Genomic DNA, 20,399 nt, shown 5'->3' with positions numbered 1-20,399 from the left:
AAGTACAGAGAGGGGCAACAGAAATGATGCAAGATATGGAACAGCTTCCATATGACGAGAGATTAAAAAGACAGGGACAGTTCAGCTTTGAAAAGAGATGACTAAGGGGGGTTATGATAGAGGTCTATAACATAATGAATGATTTGGAGAAAGTGAATAAGGAAGTGTTATTTACTCCTTCTCATAACACAAGAACCAGGGGGTCACCCAATGAAATTAATAGGCAGCAGCTTTAAAACAAACAAAAGGAAGTACTTCTTCACACAGCACCAATCAACCTTTGTAACTCATTGCCAGGGGATGTTGTTAAGGCCAAAAGTGCAACTAGGTTCAAAAAATAATTAGATAAGTTCCTGGAGGATAGGTACATCAATGGCTATTAGTCAAAATGGTCAGAGATGCAACTTCATGCTGTGTGTGTCCCTAGCCACTGATTGCCAGAAGCTGGGAATGGACAACATGGGATGGATCACTCGATAATTGCCCTATTCTGTTCATTCCCTCTGAAGCACCTGCCATTGGCCATTTCCAGAAGACAAGATACTGAGCTAGATGAACCATTAGCCTGATCCAGTATGGCCATTCTTATGTAGATGCTGGTGAACCTAACTTCAGTACCAGGTAAATTGGAAGAAACTATAGTAAAGAACAGAATTATTAGACATGTAGATAAACACAATTTGTTGGGGGAAAAGTCAACATGACTTTGTAAAGGAAAATCATGCCTCACCAATCTATTAGAATTGTTTTGCACAGGTATAAATGACTACAGAAGGTGCAAGGCAGTGGAAAATCAGGCAACCAGCAGTCATTGCAACATTTACATCTTCTCGGTTACTATTTGCTTGTCTATTGCCACTAGTCCATTCAGGGGTTAATGAACAATAAACAAAATACCATCAGCTGTTTTTTCTGATGCTATGTCCATTTAAACACATAGCCCTTATTCTATTAGGTGGCACTAACCACTGTACAGAAGGGAAGTGGAATGGGATTGACCTTTGGAATGAAACTGACCTTCTCTGGGGTCATCTCTGTGCTAGCAATACAATTAGTTGTCATCAGTCAGTGGTGTCTCTTATGCAATAAGCCCAGTTCCTAGAGGGTGTTTACACAATAACTGGTGCCCAACAAATATGAAGCATTACTATTTATGTTTGATTTACACTGTGTGCTAAAGAGTCAGTGAGCTAGTTAGGAATTAGAATAGATCTGGACTAACAAACACAATAATTACAGTATTTCTATCCATCCCACATCTCTGGCTTCCCTTCCCAGTTCCCAGACTTTTCAGGCATAATCCTATTGCTCCTACCAGTAAGTGTATGCACATATCATGATTCTATGAGCTCCACTTTTCCTCAGGCTTAGCATTTGCAAATTGTCATAGACACATATGCAGCCACAGTGACAGCCTGAGACAAGTCAGAAGTCCAGACAGGAACTGCAGGGACTTTTTACAGACAAGCAGTTCCACAAATCAGCTTTCTAGGCCTGCAGATAGTAGGCTCTTCTTCTAGACCTGTGCAAACAAAGTTCCAGGCCTTAGACTTCCCTCCAGCAATAATCTCACAAATTCCTCATTTACAGGTGAGAATCAGTAGGGTACAAAACAGAGCAGAGAGGTGCTCACCAGACTTCCTGAACAAGGTGAGCGGAATCTCTAGAACAAGAACACACCTGTCACGTTACACCTATACCACAAAGTTTGTGGACCAATGATCCTTCAGAGTGATTTTCTCTTTAGACAAGCTGCCTCTTTGGTTCCCCATCAGAGAGTGACTTAAAGTGTTTGAGTTCCAGAGGGGCAGTCTTTGTGCTTCCTGTTTCCTCTTTTTCAACTTGGAAAGAGTCAAAACTGGCTAGCCTAAAGCAGTGGATGTCTGTGAACCAATGCAAGCAAGCACAGAGAGTCTCTTTCCCCTCCCTGAGCAAAGTACTGAAGCTGGTGACTACTGCAAAGCTCAGCTGCTGGTGCACAGAATAGCTGGCTGAGGGACATGGAGTTCATGACAGGAGGATTTGGATTCCCTGTCCAGGCTACCTTCTTCTGGGATCCATTTCTGGACTGGTTTAGTTTCTTGTTTCTTTAGTTCTTTTGTCACAGTGCTGTTTTCTCCCCCTTTCCCCTTTTGGCAGTATTTCAGGAGGGGTTGATGAGGGAGATCAACCTGAAGGACAGGTTTTTCCTTACATTTTCTAATATGCTAATACTTCGCTTGGGCTGGCAGTGTTTGTCAATGCAGGGTTGTTGGAGCCATGTCAGTCCCAGGATATTAGAGAGACAAGGTGAGTGAGGTAATATCTTTTATTGGACCAACTTCCACTGATGAGAGAGACAAGCTTTTTGTTACAAGTTACAAGAGACAAGTGTTGGTTAAGGAGTGAGCATCAGAAGTGCACCTGTGCTCTGAAAGAGTAGACCCATTCTTGCATACAGAGTCACTTCTGTGTAGTTTCTGATTGAGCACTGGCCTAGAGGTAACTTAGCATGCCCCCAGAAGCTTTATTAAACATCCAGTTGTGGGAGTCATGCCAACATAATTACCAAGTAGTAGAAATACCTTTAAAGTGAAAATAGGTAACATTTGAAAAATGTTATGAAACATGTGGCCTAGCTAATATCCGGTTTCAATGGTATCTATAATTCACAAGCTGGTGTCTCAACGTGGCCTGGAAGGTGGCTCTGTCTCCATGCTAACTCAATCCCTTATTTTTTATAAGATTACCAGAAAGGTGACAACTGGAATGGGCAATCATCCTCTGGGAACTGGAGTGAGACAAACTCATCTTTCACTGGCAACTAAAGAGCTTTGAGGTAGAAAAGCTTTTCAGCCACTAGCTACTATGTTTAATTTCAGAATCTCCCCCCTCCCTTTTTTTTTTTTTAAAGAAATGCCAATTGAGCTGCCCTGTGGTGCTGAATTATTTTGTAATCATGTTCTTAAATATCCTTTTCCCCCTCCATCACCACATCATCCCTGCTCTTGGGATTGGAGGATCTTTTCTTTGACATTTTAGAGCATTAAAACAGCTCCAGGGCTGAAGAAAACATTTTTTCATATCATCTTTGAAAAGCTTTGTTGTCAAGGAGACTGAGACCATAGCGACCAGGTAAGGAGGCCTATGCAGTGTACTGACACATTTCTGAAGAGAAGGTGCTAAGATGCCAGTTATACCTGGAGGCAAACAGGCTTGGTGTTTCAGAGCATCTTGTTTCCTGGCATACCTTTTATCACACAATTAAAGAGCACCCCCCATTTGCTTCTGTTTGGATGGTGTCATCTTTTGATGAAAAGATCATTAAAGCACCTTGCTCAGATGATGTATTACCTTAATAAATCACCAGATTGAGCTGTACTCTGGAAATGTCATTCACAGGAATGCCACTTTCCAGGGAAGAAAGAATCCAAGAGCAGATCTGATATAATTACAGAATACATGCAAGCCAACAAGAAGCACACTGCAAAGCCAGGTGCCATGACAGGGGACTCATGTGCAATCCACAGAAAAATGGAGAAAGAGACTTACATTAAAGTCCAATTTTATTTGCAAACTTCTCTTATGCTCTTCATTAATATTGTGATTGATGACATTCCACAAGACTCACCATAAACCCAAATTCACTGTAAATGTTGTAAAGCCAAGGAAGAAAAACAAAAACAGAAAAGGTCTTAAGAATGAAACCTGAGGTATCTGGAGTTTGAGAAAAACATTCAGTATTAAATATTAATCACATTCAATATATGTAGCATTTATAAATACTCTATTAATAAAATAATTTATTATTATTAATAATAATAAATTATAAGTAAAAACTCATTATCAGATGGGTTATTATAACATGTTGCAGGAAAGCCTGTATACTACAGTCCATAAGTGTTTTGTAAGGTCTCCATTATTCCACCTAGAAAGCCTTAGTACCAGTCCTTACAACAGCATCTGCACTGTGCAAAAATGTGGCTGTGTTTCTTTGACATACCTGTGTCTCACTGGAATGTTATCAAACTAAAGGCAACATGATGTCATGGCTGGGTTGTGGATAGTCAAACTTAATGGTGAGAGCCAGAGTTCACACTCATGAGGTAGGAATCAAGAATCAGCTGGTCAGAAAACTAGGAGATCAAAAGCAGGACCCAAATTTGAGGTCAGAAACACAAGTCAGGAACCAGAGTCAGGCCAAGTCAAGATACCAGCGGGTCAGAGGCAGGAGACAAACTGGATAGCAGAACCGTGAATCAGATGCCAGGAGTTACACTGGGTCAGGATGCCAGGAAATCAAGGTTCGGGAGGCGCACAGCCCAGAACAGAAAGGAACCTTACCCAGCTGTTCAGACAGCTTCCTGTTCCTGCGGCTGGCTTAAGTAGGACCAAGGTGCCAAGCAGTTGCTCTGGGACTCTGCCAACAGGATGTCAGGGCAAAGCCTCAAAGTGGGGCTGACTTCTTGGGTCCTAGGTAAGTAGCTGGCAGCATGCTGCTAAGTGGAGGGCTGGAGCATAGCTGTTCCTCTGAACTCCGCAGATCTGGATTCAAGACCTGTGGGTTGGGTCACATGATCCCCCCCTTCCGTGGCCATAGGCACCGACTTCTGGCACCAGTGGGTGCTCAACCCCACTCTGCCACCAGCCCCGCCCTAACTCCACCCTTGCCCCACCCCCTCGTACCCCCATTTCAACCCCTTCCCCAAAGTCCCTGCCCCAACTTCACCCCCTCCCTGCCCCTATTTGATTCCTTCCCTAAATCCCCACCCCGGCCTGCCTCCTCCCCTGAGTGCACCATATTCCCACTCCTTCCCCCTCCCTCCCAGAGCTTGCTACAGCTGTTTGGAGATGACAAGCACTCGGAGGGAGGAAGGAGCAGAAACGCGGTGCGCTGGGAGGAGGCGGAGGCGAAGGTGAGGCAAGGGGGTGGGGTGGGGAGCTTGGCTGCTGGTGGGTGCAGAGCACCCACTAATTTTTCCCCATGGGTGCTCCAGCCCCGGAGCACCAATGGAGTCAGTGTGTATGCCAGTGGCACAGCTGGAAGTGCACTTTGCTAAGTGAACCAGTTATATCAAGAGGCTAAGGATTCTGAAATCATTGAGATGTGGTTGTACAAAGGTTTAAAACACTTTAAAGATCAATTTTTATTAGTCACTTTTAATAATGATTTTGTGTGTGTGTGTGAGACTTTAAATTAAAGTGTTAACTATTTTTTCCCGCTGTAGAAGGAGGGGAGCAAATAGAAATATAAAGGTGCTAGGACAATGCTAAAAGAAGAGAGACTAAAACTGGCTATAATGTAAGTAAGGATACCAGCCGTTCATATTCTTTTTACAAATTACATAGCATGATAAATACATTATTAATAATTCTTTATGTACTTGACCCATCACCCACGGGATGTGTGTCATCTAGGGATCAATCCAGGGTCCACTGTGTTCAATGGAAAGACCCCATTGACTTCAGCAGGCTTTGGAATGGGCCTCAAAATTACGCACTCCTTAGCCAGAACCAACATGTACCTGAAGTCTTAGATTTTGCTGCTAGAGAAAGTGATTACTCACTTCTGTCCCCCTATCTCTGGAGAGGACCACTGTCTTTAAAAAAATAGGTTTCAATGTGGCAATGAATATGTAAGTACCTACCCCAGCCAAGTGCCTGTTAACAGTACAGAGTTGGGTGCACCTGCTATTGATGAGAACCCATGGCAAGTGGCTTGTTTCTGTACATTTATTAGGGCCAGATTGTGCCAGGACTTACTGGTGCAGCCCACAAGCAACTTCTTCTCCCCTCGTATAGTCCCCATGAGGGCCTTCCACAATTGCAGTCCCATCACTCAGCTTGCACAGGATTACTCATTGTGAGCTCAACTGGACCGCCCAATTCACAATGAGTAGCACTGTATTTCATGAATGGTTTCACTGATTTTATGTGACCACTCAGATAGTAAATGTATTATTTAATGGATAAGAAAAACTGTGCCTCCACTGGGCACCTGGAAAGGGTTGGAGTATACACGGAGCCACAGAAATCACCCTGTACCCTAGTCTGATGCATGCCTCCCTCTGCTCAGGCCAGTGGCTAAAGGCCATATCTTACCCCTTTCTTCTTTCTTTACCATAACAATATATGTATTGCCCACGGTCCTAGTAAAGACCTTATCAAATATATCTGCTATTATTTATACACTAGTTACAATTTAGTGAACCATTAAAACTGAAGCAATTCACTGAACTGAAAAAAACACTAAATCTAAAATTAGGAGAAGACAGCCTCAGAAGAAAATATTTTCTTTATTTTAAAAGGACTCTGTCAAGTAACTTGTTATAAGTTTTTAGCTTTCTTCCTCTCCATTGTTTATAACACCCTCTTAGAGGATTGAAAATGATTTTTCCTCTCCACATTGATTTTTTTCCCCTGTGTGTTAAACGAAGTTGAAATTAACATGGCCATTTTTGTTTAACAACTAGAAATTCAACCTGTGAAGTGCATTATCATGCCAAAACATTCCTCTTTGTTCACCAGCATCGATCTATGTCAGCACAAAACTAGGAATGAAGATTATTGAGTACAAGCTATGGGCAACCTACCAAGGGGAACACAAAATATTGTTTTTCTTTTGGCTTTTTAAAAAAAACACATAGTTTGCTGGAATTACTTGCACATAGGACAAACAGAATGAAAAGTAAAAATAAGGAATAGATGGAACAAAAATATGCCATAGATTATTAAGTAAGATTCTACTCGGGTATTTTTATTTGAAAAATTGCCTGTTTTCTCTTTCTTTCCTAGCACATTTCTTTGAACACAATCTTAATATGTTTTCTTCTCATTGGCCCATAGTTATGGGATCTCCGTTTAGCCATAATCTATAAATAAAAATCCTTTAGTTAGCATCAATTTACAACAATGCAGGAATGCTAAAAGAATTGTTTATTTAGTAACAATTGCTGGGTTGGAAAAACTCCAACTCCTGGGTTGTCTGAGGTAAATACCCAACAGCAGTTGGCTGAAGCAAAGATGAGAGGAACTCTGGTGATGCAGAGATCAGAGACACCAGATATCTGTCCCTCTTGCATAAACTGCACAAGAGAGAAGAAGGGAGTTCAAATAGGTTAACTTTGTCATAGTCGGAGGAGAAAGTGGTTCCTTTTCAAATGCAAAAGTGTGGGTCAGACTTTAGAAGAAAGCTGGCTGGACTGGCAGAGATACTGGTCCAACCAAAGCTTGTTGGACAAAATGGCTAACGACAAACAACGCACTTCTCTGATTCCTACCATTCATGATGTACCCTTCCACAGTGTTTGTGTTAAACTAGCTTTAGTTGCCTTCTAGTGATGAGTTATTTCATGTATTAACTTAAAAATAACTATATGAAAGCTGTCACTTGTGAAGTGAGATGTAGATGCTGAAGTCATAATTGTAAAACTACCTGTATTCCTTCCATTTATAAGCTTTTAGAGTCCTATTCTGAAACCTGAAATTTGTTCACAGATGATGAGTGTTTTTTTCACTCATCACTTAAAACCATCTGGCTATTCCCTATTTTTCAGTTTTCGGATCCCAACTAAAGTAAGCAGTAGCCAGCAAAGGACTAGCTCTGACAGTTATGTATATTGTTGTGATCCTTATTTCCGTGACTGTGCATGTGTATCACTTGCTAGTTCTCTTTGCAAGCTAGGAAAGATTACACCTTCTTTTTATGTTGGCAAGTTTGTTTTTGGAGAATCCGTTTCTGTGTTGGATATGCAGAGTGAGCCAAATTCTACTATCAGTTACTCTTGTACAGTCTTGAGACAAAAGCTCACAAGTGCAGAAACAACGACAACACAGTAACTTGGGTAGAGCTCTGCAGTCCAGGCTAGGCTATCACAAGTGCTGAGGCCAGTATGCTGATCACCCAAGCTCACTGAGGAAAGACATATCCTAACAGTGAAGAAGGACTGGGCCAGGATAGTGTTACCTTTTATGATAAAGGATGGCTGTTGTTTATAGGACTTCTCCAATCCCCTGACAGGGATAAAAAATGGCATTTCATTCACATTTCTATTTAACGTTCATCTTCCCATTGGATTGCTAAAAGTGATATTGTTTTCTAAATCTTGGAAATTATTCTCTGGGGTTTTTTAAACTTTTTTTCAGATCCAAATCGACTGAAGCTTCATAGCAGCTTTCCAATTAATTATTAGATTATTTTCCCCTAACTTAGATTAGATACACATTAGAAATCTGATTGATATATTAACATCATTAATTACTTATTTGACCCATTAATTTTGTCTATTTGTACAGGCCTAATTGAAACAGCCCACATGGAATCCAGGATCTCATTTAATGAACTGAAAATTAAGTTTTGAAAACTCTTGATTGCTGAGTTTGTGCAACGGTGAAAGACGTTGTTTCCACTTTTTGCTGCTGTTTAATTTTCCCAGCCTTCTTTCAGGCTCCCAGATAGAGCCTCAAACTCTATCCCCAAAAGATTCCAATCAGATTCTCTCCCTCACCACTATCAGGTTCCCTCAATTTATTTAGCCTGTGCATAGTCGTCTAGCCAAGCGATGGAATCTTCAGTGGCATGATGCAGTTCTTCTAGGTCACTGCTGAACCGAGTCAGCAGGTATTCATTGACCACATGCATCATCATCTGTGTTGCACCACAGCTGCACAAAGGGCTGTCACGAAAGCCCCAGTAATACTGGTTGGCTGCACAGAGACCTTGCCCGCTCTGAAACCTGTTCACCAGGGACCATTGGCGATGGGACAGGTCAAAACCAGGTAGGCAGATCGTGGGGCCAGTGACGAGGGACTGGTTGGGATTATAACAGATTCCATTCCTCTCATCAGAGTGTTTCTGCCCTAGCATCCTGGCATGGCAGATGAGACCATAATGGGCAACATGACAACAAACATTCATCTGATGGTTTAAAAAGGTCATTGTGCCTCAGCAGGCTTGAGTTGGCATGTACTTTCTCCAGTAATCTGCCAGTGGCAACCTCTCATCTGATATGAGGAGGAACAATATTGCTCAGAACTGGAAGCCATGGGAATGGAATTGGATGTAGGGTGCCGGAGATTATACAAATGTAACTGCGTATCCACCAGTTTGGTGTGTGACGATCAACTCCATACTGGTGTGCAGGACTCTGCCACTGAATACTAGGTGGCAAGAACTGATGTCCACAAAGTTGGAGCACAAGCACCCATGATGAACCTGTCAGTTTCCTAAGAAGATTGTTGCGTGTCTTAACTTTAGCTGCTGTCTTCTTCAGATGGACATGGTAACTCAGTATGCGGTCCAAGGTCACATCTAGATAAACCAGTTCCTGTTTAGTCTGCAGAAGAGAAGAATGAGGGGAGATTTGACAGCTGCTGTCAACTACCTGAAAGGAGGTTCCAAAGAGGATAGATTTAGACTGTTCTCAGTGGTACCTGATGACAGAACAAGGAGTAATGGCCTCAAGTTGCAGTGGAGGAAGGTTAGGTTGGACATCAGGGCAAACTTTTTCACTAGGAGGCTGGTGAAGCACTGGAATGGGTTACCTAGGGAGGTAGAATCTGCTTTCTTAGAGGTTTTTAAGGTCACGCTTAACAAAGCCCTGGCTGGGACAATTTAGTCGGGAATTGGTCCTGCTTTAAGCAGGGGGTTGGACTAGATGACCTCCTGAGGTCCCTTCCAACCCTGATATTCTATGATTCTACTTCATGCTTCACCTTCTGACCATACAGATAAACATTCAGTTCTCAGGTTGCGCTGGCATGATGAAGATGGAACAAACTGGAGACTGTTTTTATGACCCTTGGCTGGAGGCACCAAGTCCTACAGGAGTCAGCAACTTTATCATGTCCTGGTTTAAGGTAGCATCAAGCTCATGAAACGTCCAGGCCTTGGTACCACAACAGATATCGTCTGCGTAAATGAACTTTCATGACTTCATTGTTGGCAGGTCATTGATGTAAAGGTTGAACAGCGTTGGAAAAAGCACAGAGCCCTGGGGTAACTCATTTCTCTGTTGTTTCCAAGCACTCATCTTCTCCCCCATATAGACTCTGAACTGCCTATCACGGAGGAACAGTTCAACAACACCTGTGACCCAAGGTAGCAAGACCTGGGATACCTTCATAAGCAGGCCAGTGTGCCGTACCGTATTGTATGCCACCATTAGATAAATGAAAACAGCGCCTGTTTTCAAGTTTCTCTGGAAGCCATTTTCAACAAATGCAGTCAGCACGAGTACTTGGTGGCATGTGCTACGGCCTCTGTGAAAGCCGGCTTGGTAAGGGCTCAAAATTCTCTCCATGTCGGGTAATATGCACTGTAGGACCAAGCGCTCCAGAGCTTTGAAGCACACTGACAATAATGATATGGGACAAGAGCTTGATGCTTGACTTGGGTCCTTTCCAGGCTTTAAGAGGCCAATGACGTTTGCAGTGCGCCATATCTTCGGTAGCCTACCTTCACTTATGAAGAATTTCAAAAGCCAAAGCTGAGCACGGGAGCCAAGGTTTTTCAGGAATTCTGGAGATATGTTGTCATAGCCCACAGCTATTCCACACTTGATGCTACCAAGAGTCTGTTCCAGTTCTGTTACAGTGAATAGTTCTGGGCAACTTCTGAGGTTCCCTCAATAGGCTCCCAAACCTCCCATCCTCATAATCAGACATTCCAAACCTCCTTCCCAACTCTCCAGGTAGGTTCCTTCAATACACTTTCCATTCCTTTTATTCCATTATTCTCCATTAGTATAAATGTTTAACAATATTAGGTGAAATCCTGGCCCCACTAAAGTCCATGGAAGTTTTGGCATTGGCTTCATTATTGCCAGGTTTTTTTAAAGTTCTTCATTTTGTCTCATTTGACTGCGAGGTACAAGACAACAGTTCTTGGTTTAAGACCCAATCTTTAAAGCTGCTGACTGGCCTCAGTTCTCACTGGAGTTGAAGGCTCTCAGCACTTTACCGGCTAGGCCCCAATCCCGCTTTGTGTAGCACATGAGGGGACGGTAGTACAAGTAGGAACGTAAGAGAAAGTGGATAATTTTGGTGTGTTTTCTTTAAAAAAAACAAAAAAAAAAAACCTTAAAGTAAAAATAAACCAAATGAAAATTTTCAGTTTTGAGCAAAACTGAAATTGTCATGTTATTTGGAACATTTTTTAAAAAAATTGTAAACATTTTGAATTAAAAAAAAACATTTTTTTCTTTTCCAAAACACAGAATCTTGATTGTTGACCAGCCCTAGCTTTGAAAAAAATGTACTTTCTAAAATGGAATGATGTTTCAGATGGTTGGCATTTAATTCTGACTAAAATTTTAAAAATAAATTTGAAGTGTTTTTCAAATTACAAATGGAAATTATGGTTCTTCTGATACTATGAATAAAGCCAACCTTTTTCACATACTGTGTCCTATAAATAAAGTTTATACTTTCAAAATCTTTTGAAGGGACTGACATTAGATGATAGTCCCTAGGCCAACGCTAACTGCAGAAGGCAGAATAAAGTAGTACTTTGACTTGATTGCCTGTGCCATCTTGGATATGTTCACTGCTGATGTGATTACATTATAAAAAATTTCAATGTATTACTTATGGACTTCTGTTAAGAATCATCACTGGTGAGAGAAGCTTATAGAAATTACATGATCCATGGAGGCAGCAAAAGTCCCTATCAATCCTTCTGAGCTATTTACAGTAAGTGTGAGAAGTTTCTTGACAATGTCACTGTTAATTTATGGTCTAAGTTCTGACTGAACCAGACTGGCTGGAACAAGCTGACTGTTAGAATTCTAGCCAGTTCAGAAGAGTGTTCCATCTCCTGCTTTCCAAGTGTCTTCTGAAGGGAATGACAGAGGAAGAATGAGGAAAAAAAGCTACAATACTGCTTCAAAAAAACAAGCAGAGGCCAAGCAGGTCATATTCACTGCTAGTGTAGACAGTCATAAAATTATAACAGATATGGGTTGGAAGAAACCTCAGGAGGTCATCCATTCTAATCCCCTCCTCAAAGGGGATCATAACTCTACTGACTCCTAGTGCCAACCATTTCCCATTCATTGCTTCCTCCTGTCCCCTTCCAGCAGGACGGAGCCCACATCTTCACTCTGACTGCTAATTACTCCTATCTCCAACATCCCCCAACAGACAGAAGGAAAGTGAATAGAGTCTCTTACCACAAACCACGAGCCAAGGAAACTGTATGACATACTGAACCTAAATTCTTCACCAAGGTCCCCGATAATTGCAGCACAAATACTGTACCCCGCGGCACACTGAAAACTGCATCTCAGCCTGAAAAGAAGGGGGATCTATCACAAAACTGGTGCCTATCAAAATAAATAGTAAAGCTAAAATTCCCCAAAGAGTCTACTGTCTTTGAGTGCCCAACTCGACACCTAGAGCCTGATTTTCACAGGTACTAGGCACTCACAGCTTGTACCCCTGAAAAATTAGGCTCTAGGTATCAAGATGGGTGTCAAAAATTGAAGCTCCTCACAATCAGCGAACACTTTTGGAAAGTTTGGCCGGCAGTCCAGATCTCCTTCCCTCTTCCCCTGCAGCTGTTCTGTACTGGCAAACCCCTTCGTGGGCCCCACTGATTTCAATGATACTCCAAGCAGACTCAGTGATTCATCCACACAGATACGATTGGAGAATCAATGCCGAAAAGAACAGCACAATGAATGCAGTTACCTACAATGCCATAAAATAAACAAATACATAAATAAATAAAAAGATTTGTTTTCTGAATATTTCCTACTCATCCTAACCTGCTCAACCTTTTAAATTAGCTTCAACTTCAGTCCCCAGTGAACTTTAGAAGCCAAGTTTTCTTGATGCAGAATTGAAGTCTAGTGTGCCCTAGAGAGATGGATGGAGGAGGGAACATGGCCTTGCTGTTCCACACTGACCGACAAGCATATCAGCCACATGGGGGAAGCAATCTGTGACCAGAGTGTCAACCAAGCCACTTGGGAAATTATTGTCCAATCTCTCCCTGAACTCCTCTGAGGTGATGTAGCTGCACTGCCCCCTACTCAGGCCAGTGGCAAAATGCCACCAATCAGCCCTTAGAGTGCAAGACACTGGATTCAGAGATTATAAGGCCCAAAGGACCATTATTATCACCTAGTCTGACTTTTTGAGTAACACAAGCCATAGAAGTTCTCTGTAGTTTTTGTGTATCAAACCCATAACTTAAGTTTGAGTTAGAGCATATCTTTTATTAAGGAGGATTCAGCTGTAACAAAGTATTACTGGATCTTTTTAAAAAATATATATGTATCATCACTGGTTGCTTCTACTATGTAATGAGCATTTGGCCTCCATGCCATCCTGCCTGTTACAGTACTTCCAATAGCACAGGCCTAGGTATAACAAATGATGGCATATGGAGGTCATGTCACTTTACAAAGTACCCAATGTCTTTCTCTCATTTGACAGTAATTACTGGCAATGATACATTTTCATCATCAGCATAATCGTGCAATTATATAACACTCCACTAGCCTGGTGCTTGCTTTGTGTGTTTGTTTTTGTTGGAATAGAAATATACACTACAAAGTGATACTTGTATATAAAACCACTTTCAGGCATTTGTAACATTTACTGTAGGCCATCAAATATATACCCTGCTGTGAAAGAGTGCCTTTGTTGTTTTTAGGCTTTTCTTTTACTTGTTTCATCTTTCACAAAGAGAACTACCCTTATCTATCGTTAACCACTCTAACACAAACCGTAATCTTCAGCTTTTATCTGTATTGTTCTTGGGGAAAAATACATCATTCCATATGAACAGAGATAAGTCCTAGTAAAATATGTTACAAATGCATTAATCTACAACAGTGCAGCTCTTTGGACATGTTTTGTGTCGGTTTCAAATCTTTCCATTGTTTGTTAGAACCATAAAGAGAGTATAGTGTTAAGAAGATCTTGTGTTTTTTTAAAGCAGATTAATAGGTATGCTTTTAATGGAGTCAATTTTCTATTGTGACACTTTAAAGAAGACTCTGGGTAAAGAAAAACAATGAAAACAGTTGTTGCTTGGGTTCTAAAACTGCAGACATGCAACCACAATGCTTGCACGTCTTAAAGCTACATTCAATTATCCCAACTTGTACATTTGTAAACTACTGCATATGAAATGGTATATTCCTGATAGGTAGAAAGCATCCAATAGCACCTTAAGATACTGTTGTGTCTTCATTTAGATCTTATTGGTGATTTTTTAAATGATATTGGATCACATTTGTGTAGCCTAGATAAGGCACAGAACTAGATCCTGGGCTGTAGCTGAAAAATGCTGAGCATAGCTCAAAAACTGGGTATAAAAGTGTAGTTTGTGCTTGTGCCCCTCCCCACCACCACTGATCCCTGACCCCTGCCTCAGATCTGGTCTAGTCTCTCAGCACAAATTCCATCAGGTTATTTGAAACTGAGCTGGCTGCCAATGGCCTGCATGGGGCAGCTGGGGATCACCAGAGCGTTGGGATATTCTGCCCACACCTCCTTTGCTGGGGGCCAGGACTAGCATAGCGCAGAGCTTTTAGGGTTGCTCAGCACCACTTCAGGATGCCCCTAAACAGGACCAGTACGCCAGCAGTGGCTGAATCACCTCTGCATTCCTAGAATGGGGGAAAGCAGCCAGGATGGGACCAAGGATTTGGCCCATATTTTGTATAATTAAATATTCACTAGAAATCCTGACCACAGTTTAAAAGAAAATGGTTGCCTGAAGTTAAAAACCAAGAGTTAGATTTTGCGGAGTTCAGTATCTAGCAGCTCCCACAGCGTGACCTATGGAAGCTGCTGTATATTAAGCTCTTTTGAAAATCTGACTACTTACTTAAAAGGTTGTTGAGCCCTTTTCAACATCTGGATGCTGAATACTTTTTGAAGACCTGCCCCTCAAATCCTTATTGAGGCATCTGAATAATGATTTTGTTACCCAGCCTTGGTCACTCTTTTATGGAAATCTTGGGCCCTGGGTTTGTTGTTGTGGTGGCGTTTTGGTTTTTTTAAAATAATATTTAATGATTTTAAAGATTTTTATTAAAAACCATTTAAGCACAGGTTTATTTTATTGCTATTATCATGGCCTGTTCAAACTTCTGAAGCCAGTCTTTTCCATGTGGTTATTTTTTACACATTTGTTTTTACACAGATTAGAAATAAACCAATAGTATTGCACAATGTTTCCATTATTCATAAAAAATCATTGCTTCAGTGACTGTCTAATCAAAACACATCTACTATAAATAATGGAAAGGAGGACACCTCCTGATCTTATACAAAGAAGCTTAATGTCTAACTGTCCTATCATGTACGTCTTCTAAAAGAACAGGAGACTATTTGCAAAATTGTTTGAATGATTACTGAGACTAAATAATGAATTCTGTAGGAATGGGATATTCTAAGAGGGTTTACTGCAGATGAGAAATCCAACAGGCACTTCTGCTAAGAAAAATCAAAGTAAGAGCAAAGCAGAAGTGAAGGGATGCAGACCTGGCACTGGGAGAAGTTTCCAGTGCAAATAGGACAAAAACATCTTCATTTGGTTTTTAGAAGAGTATATAGGAATGGATTCTGGTCCCCTTACTCACACTGTGTAGCAACTTACTCCATTAATAATTGCACTGACTTCAGTGAGACTATTCATGGAGTAAGGTATTAGCCAACATGAGGAAAGTATCAGAATCTGGTTCACAGGACATAGGTTACTAAAAAAAAAAAGAGGACCATGTTATGTTCATGGCATACAAACAGAGAAATTAGGGAGAAAAATACCACTGCTGGAAGGTTACAATGTACCACTACTTTGTATCTTAGAATTAAGAACCCTAACACACAAGACAGAGAGGAGACAAAGAGAGTGGTTCCTTGAGGTATGGAGACACAACTCATCCCACCTTACTCTGGGCTGGCTGTTTGCAGACTGACTGCTACTAGACCCTCTGCTGGGATCACATTCTTCCCTACAGAGCCCTCAGCCTGTAAGCAGGACCAGAACCCCAAGAGAATGTAAAGTGATAGATCAATTTTCAATACAACACACAGGACTGTGCATGGGCTTGATCCTGCAAGTGCTGACCATGCTGGTGCTGATCCAGCAAAGCATTTAAGCAGATGCTTAAGTGTTTTGCTGGATCAGAATCTGAGCGATCAGTAACTTGGAGGGTCAAGCCTGATCTGATCATCATGGACAGAACCAACTTGAATGTCGAGTTCATAGCAAAATTCCTATTTAATTACAAAGTGGGTGGTGTGTGTGTTACAAGAAAACAAAGCAATGGAAACTGGCCTCTTTTAACATCTATATAGTGCTATACTAAATGATCATATTGCTGCCATAGTCTTATTAGTCATAGTGCTTTAAAAAAGCATCCAATGCCATATTAGTTATCAAACATTCTGCTGATGATGATCCATTAAGATCATGCCTTTGTACTTTCACAGCTAATGTGCCACATTAATTGTGTAAGAAAAGTGAAAAATCAAATTGTACCATTGCACACTTTTTGTCACACCACAGACTACATTCCTGTCTTTGATTATACCCGTACAACCTCAGGGTTGCATGAGTGAAACGGAGGGCAAAACAAGACACCTTTGCTGTGCCTATTTCTGCATGCCTTCAGCTGAGCTAACCATCGAGGACTAGATTTTGTGTACTAAGGAGTTTTTTGTCTTGTAAAAGTATGCTTTCTCAGCCCTGCCTCAGTTCATTTAAATTGAAAAGACAAAGCAAATAGGAACAATGATAACTATGGTTAGCTTGCAGTTTAAGAATGGGCAGGAAGATGGGGAGGCATAGAAAACTGGCCCCCATGGAAAAAGTGTTGGGGGGAGGGGAGGGAAACAAAGTTCTCCTGAGATGTAGAGAACTTTCTGTTCTGCTGCCTTCCAAATGAATGGTTCAGATGTTGGGAACACAATGGATAGTAATGATGATTACTTTTGCCAGTGCCTATGGTGATGTTATAAGCTAATTATATTAGTCATCTACGCAAAGGCAAGATGCATTTGATAGCTACTATTTGGAGCAACAATTCAGCTTGTTGAGTCATATTAAGTCACTCCTAGAGCTAGATTCAGTTCTCAGTTACACCAGTGTAAATCTGGATCAACTCCTTCAAATACAATGAATTTACTCCATGTTTACATCAGTGTTACTGAAATCAGAATCTGGTTGCTTTTTAAAACGTAGCTATGTTTTTGCTATGGTTTGAGTATTTTTAATAAATAAACTAAAAAGAGTCATGCCACAAGTGTTACACTAATGTTCAGTCCATATTTCACAAGACACATCTGTCTTAAAATCTGTCATAAAATCATTGGTCCTCATTTAATTTTATCTATATGGCAGACGAATTACACTGACACTTTGGAGTAATTTCTTAATAAATTACTGGGATTTTAGGACTCTGGAATACAGTGTATTTAGTTGTACCATATACAAGAGAAATGTAATATACAGCCAATAACAAGATCAATATTTTTTTAAAAATTCCTCCGGGCTTGGTGAATTCTGCTTCACAATGATAGGAAGAGCCGACATCAAAGGATCAAAAAGCGACATCGCTATGAACACTTGGCCACCACAAGCCAGTTATCCCTGTGGTAACTTTTCTGACACCTCCTGCTTAAAACCCAGAAAGTCAGAAGGATCGTGAGGCCCCACTTTCACGGTCTGTATTCATACTGAAAATCAAGATCAAGTGAGCGTTTGCCCTTCTGCTCCATGGGAGGTTTCTGTTCTCCCTGAGCTTGCCTTAGGACACCTGTGTTATGGTTTGACAGGTGTACTGCCCCAGTCAAACTCCCCACCTGACACTGTCCCCGGAGCGGGTCGCGCCCGGCATGCACTGGGTACTTGGAACCAGATGCGAGAGCCCCTCGGGGCTTCCCCCCCCCCTCGGGTAAGTGAAAAAACGATAATAAGAGTAGTGTTATTTCACTGGTGGCCCGGCAGCCTCCCACTTATTCTACACCTCTCATGTCTCTTCACAGCACCAGACTAGAGTCAAGCTCAACAGGGTCTTCTTTCCCCGCTGATTCTGAAAAGCCCATTCCCTTGGCTGTGGTTTCGCTAGATAGTAAATAGGGACCGGGGGAGCATTGGTATAAATCAGATAAAGGTAAAAAATGTGGCTAATATTTTCAAATGTGATTGAAGAGGAGATTTTTTAAAGGCACAAATGGTAGTTTGGCATCTAATTTCCATTGGCTTTCCATAGGAGTTAGCACAAAACTGTCATTTGTGCCTTTGAAGTCTCCCCCCATCATCCTTATTGAGACACCTAAGGTATGTCTACACTGCACGCTAAGCCTAGGTCTATGGGACCCAGGTTGATGGACTTGATGTTTCCAGGCTCATGCTTGAGTGTGTACACTGCATTGTAAATCTGAATTTACAATTGCTGGACCTGGGTCTTACAGCCATGCTAATACCCCCATATTGCACTACACAGACCTTCTGACTTGGGCCTGCAGCTTGAACTGTGTCCACATTGCAAAATGACAGGGCTTGTACTCAACCTACAGTGGGACTCGGGTGCTGACCCATCCCCTGGCAGGATCCTAGAACCTGGGCTCTGAGTGCTTGCTAACCTGAGTCAGACTGATTTGTGTGTGGATGGAAGGGGGCCTGGCTCAAACCTGAGTCAGAGCCTAGGCTTACTGTGTAATGTCGACATATCTAAGAGAGCAGCTTGATTTTCAAATGCACTGAACACTTACAGCTCCCATCAACTGCAACAAGACCAGGACAGTCACAGAGCCCAGTCGTTTTTACATTCTCCCATACACCTCACTAAACTCAGAGTAGCAAGACAAAGCTCATATCAGATTGCTTCCAATGTCCTTTCCCTAGAATCCTCCACGCTGCTTTTTCACTTTTCAGATGTAGTCTTCTTTCCTATCCAAAAATACCATAGTATTCATGGGAGGAAAAAAGGCCTGCCAATGTGATAGCCAGACAACCTGTAGTCTGGTGGGATATTCTGGGCTAGATTCACTCTTGCCGTCATTGTCTGCTAGTCATAGGAGAGAGTGTGAGAGCATTAGGGAGCTGATTACAAGCCCTGATTCTGAGGGCTGGTCTGTACCAACCTAGCCAAGATTTAGAGCAAAGGGCTGTTTTAACTTACATCACTTGAATAGAGTCCCTAATGGACCCTATATCAGTGAAGCATAAGTATAACAGAGCTCTGCTCTGCCATGCCATGCCATGCCCTCTCTCCACCTTGATATGATCCCACTGTACTCAATACATCTCCTCTGATAGGCAGGGGATGTGGGTAGAAGGGGCAGCTGGCAAGGAACCACTTCTACTAGCTTTAAACCAGTAGGCAGTTCCCCAACACTAGGGGTATTCCCTGATGGGCACTTATGACCAGAATCCAGACCTTTTATATTTCCTGAGTGGTGCAAAGGGGCTGGATCTCAATAGAGAGTCTGTCGTTGTAGGTCCACATTTTCTTATTTAAAATGTCATAAATGTCTTCTAATGACAAAGTAGAACAAGACTGCAATCGTAAAAGAATGAGGTTTTTGAGCCTCCCCCTCCTCCCCTCAAACCACTGTAGATTCAAATTGTTGAGCTAATTTCACCGTTTTGTTTTCTATTCTAAGAGGTGCACATTCCTCAAGTTCCTACGGGTGTGTGTGCTCCCGCCCATCCATTCAAACTTACTTAACCCCAGCATTTCAGGACTCTTAACTAAATCCTGATTTCTGTCATCTCTGTGCCTTCAGGACATCTGAGATTGTTTTCCTGGTCAGAAAGTTGATTTCTCCCTTCTTACTGCGGTTATTAGTCTCAGATAGAACAGAATTGTGTCCAGCAAGTGTTATCTCTTTGTTTTCCATGTTTCTTTAATCTCCCTTGCCATCTTGACAGAAAGCTATCAAACTCTCTACACATTGCACCTACTGTAGCTGGAACCATATTAAGCCTTTCAATAATATTTACCAAATGTCTGTATCTGATACTGTTGGGTAGCTCAGATCATATTGATGGGAAATTGAAAGAAGGCAGCCCATTTTCCAGCCTCTGGGATCTTGGGAGAACAAGGTCAAGTCTTCAGCAGACAAAGCTGAGGTTTTGGAGGGTACTGCATCAGAAAACAGTATGTTAAAAAGCAGTTACACTCCTCACATGGCAAAAATAGCTGAAGTGAAACTCAAAAGAGGAGACTGCAGAGTCATTCAACATCTTAGTGTGCTTCTATGACTTGTTCATTTCTATTACTTTGTATTTATTGTGTATTTCTGCCTTGTAAATGTTTGAGATATTTTCAAGTATGAAGTTAAAGGAAGCACTGTCATTTGCACAGATACAATTCACCCTGACTCGTATATTAGTTAATTCCAGGCAATTCGTCGGACCCAGCAAAAGGAAAAGGCCAATATTTACAAATAAA

At 41.6% G+C, this 20,399-nt stretch overlaps 1 long non-coding RNA gene across 1 annotated transcript; it reads right to left on the bottom strand.

Annotated features, from left to right (window-relative positions):
- Positions 1–1,505: 1,505 nt before the first annotated feature.
- On the bottom strand, positions 1,506–18,071 carry LOC115644877. Its single transcript, XR_003998612.1, has 3 exons — positions 17,956–18,071; positions 17,796–17,802; positions 1,506–1,516 (listed from the first exon to the last, which is right to left on the bottom strand). It is a non-coding gene; the product is annotated as an uncharacterized LOC115644877 (long non-coding RNA).
- Between the last annotated feature and the right edge of the window lie 2,328 nt (positions 18,072–20,399).

This window comes from Gopherus evgoodei, chromosome 2 (genome assembly GCF_007399415.2).
Source record: "Gopherus evgoodei ecotype Sinaloan lineage chromosome 2, rGopEvg1_v1.p, whole genome shotgun sequence".
Classification (NCBI taxonomy): domain Eukaryota; kingdom Metazoa; phylum Chordata; order Testudines; family Testudinidae; genus Gopherus; species Gopherus evgoodei.
Note: the sequence above shows the minus strand (reverse complement) of the source record. Positions and strands in the feature narration are given on the sequence as shown.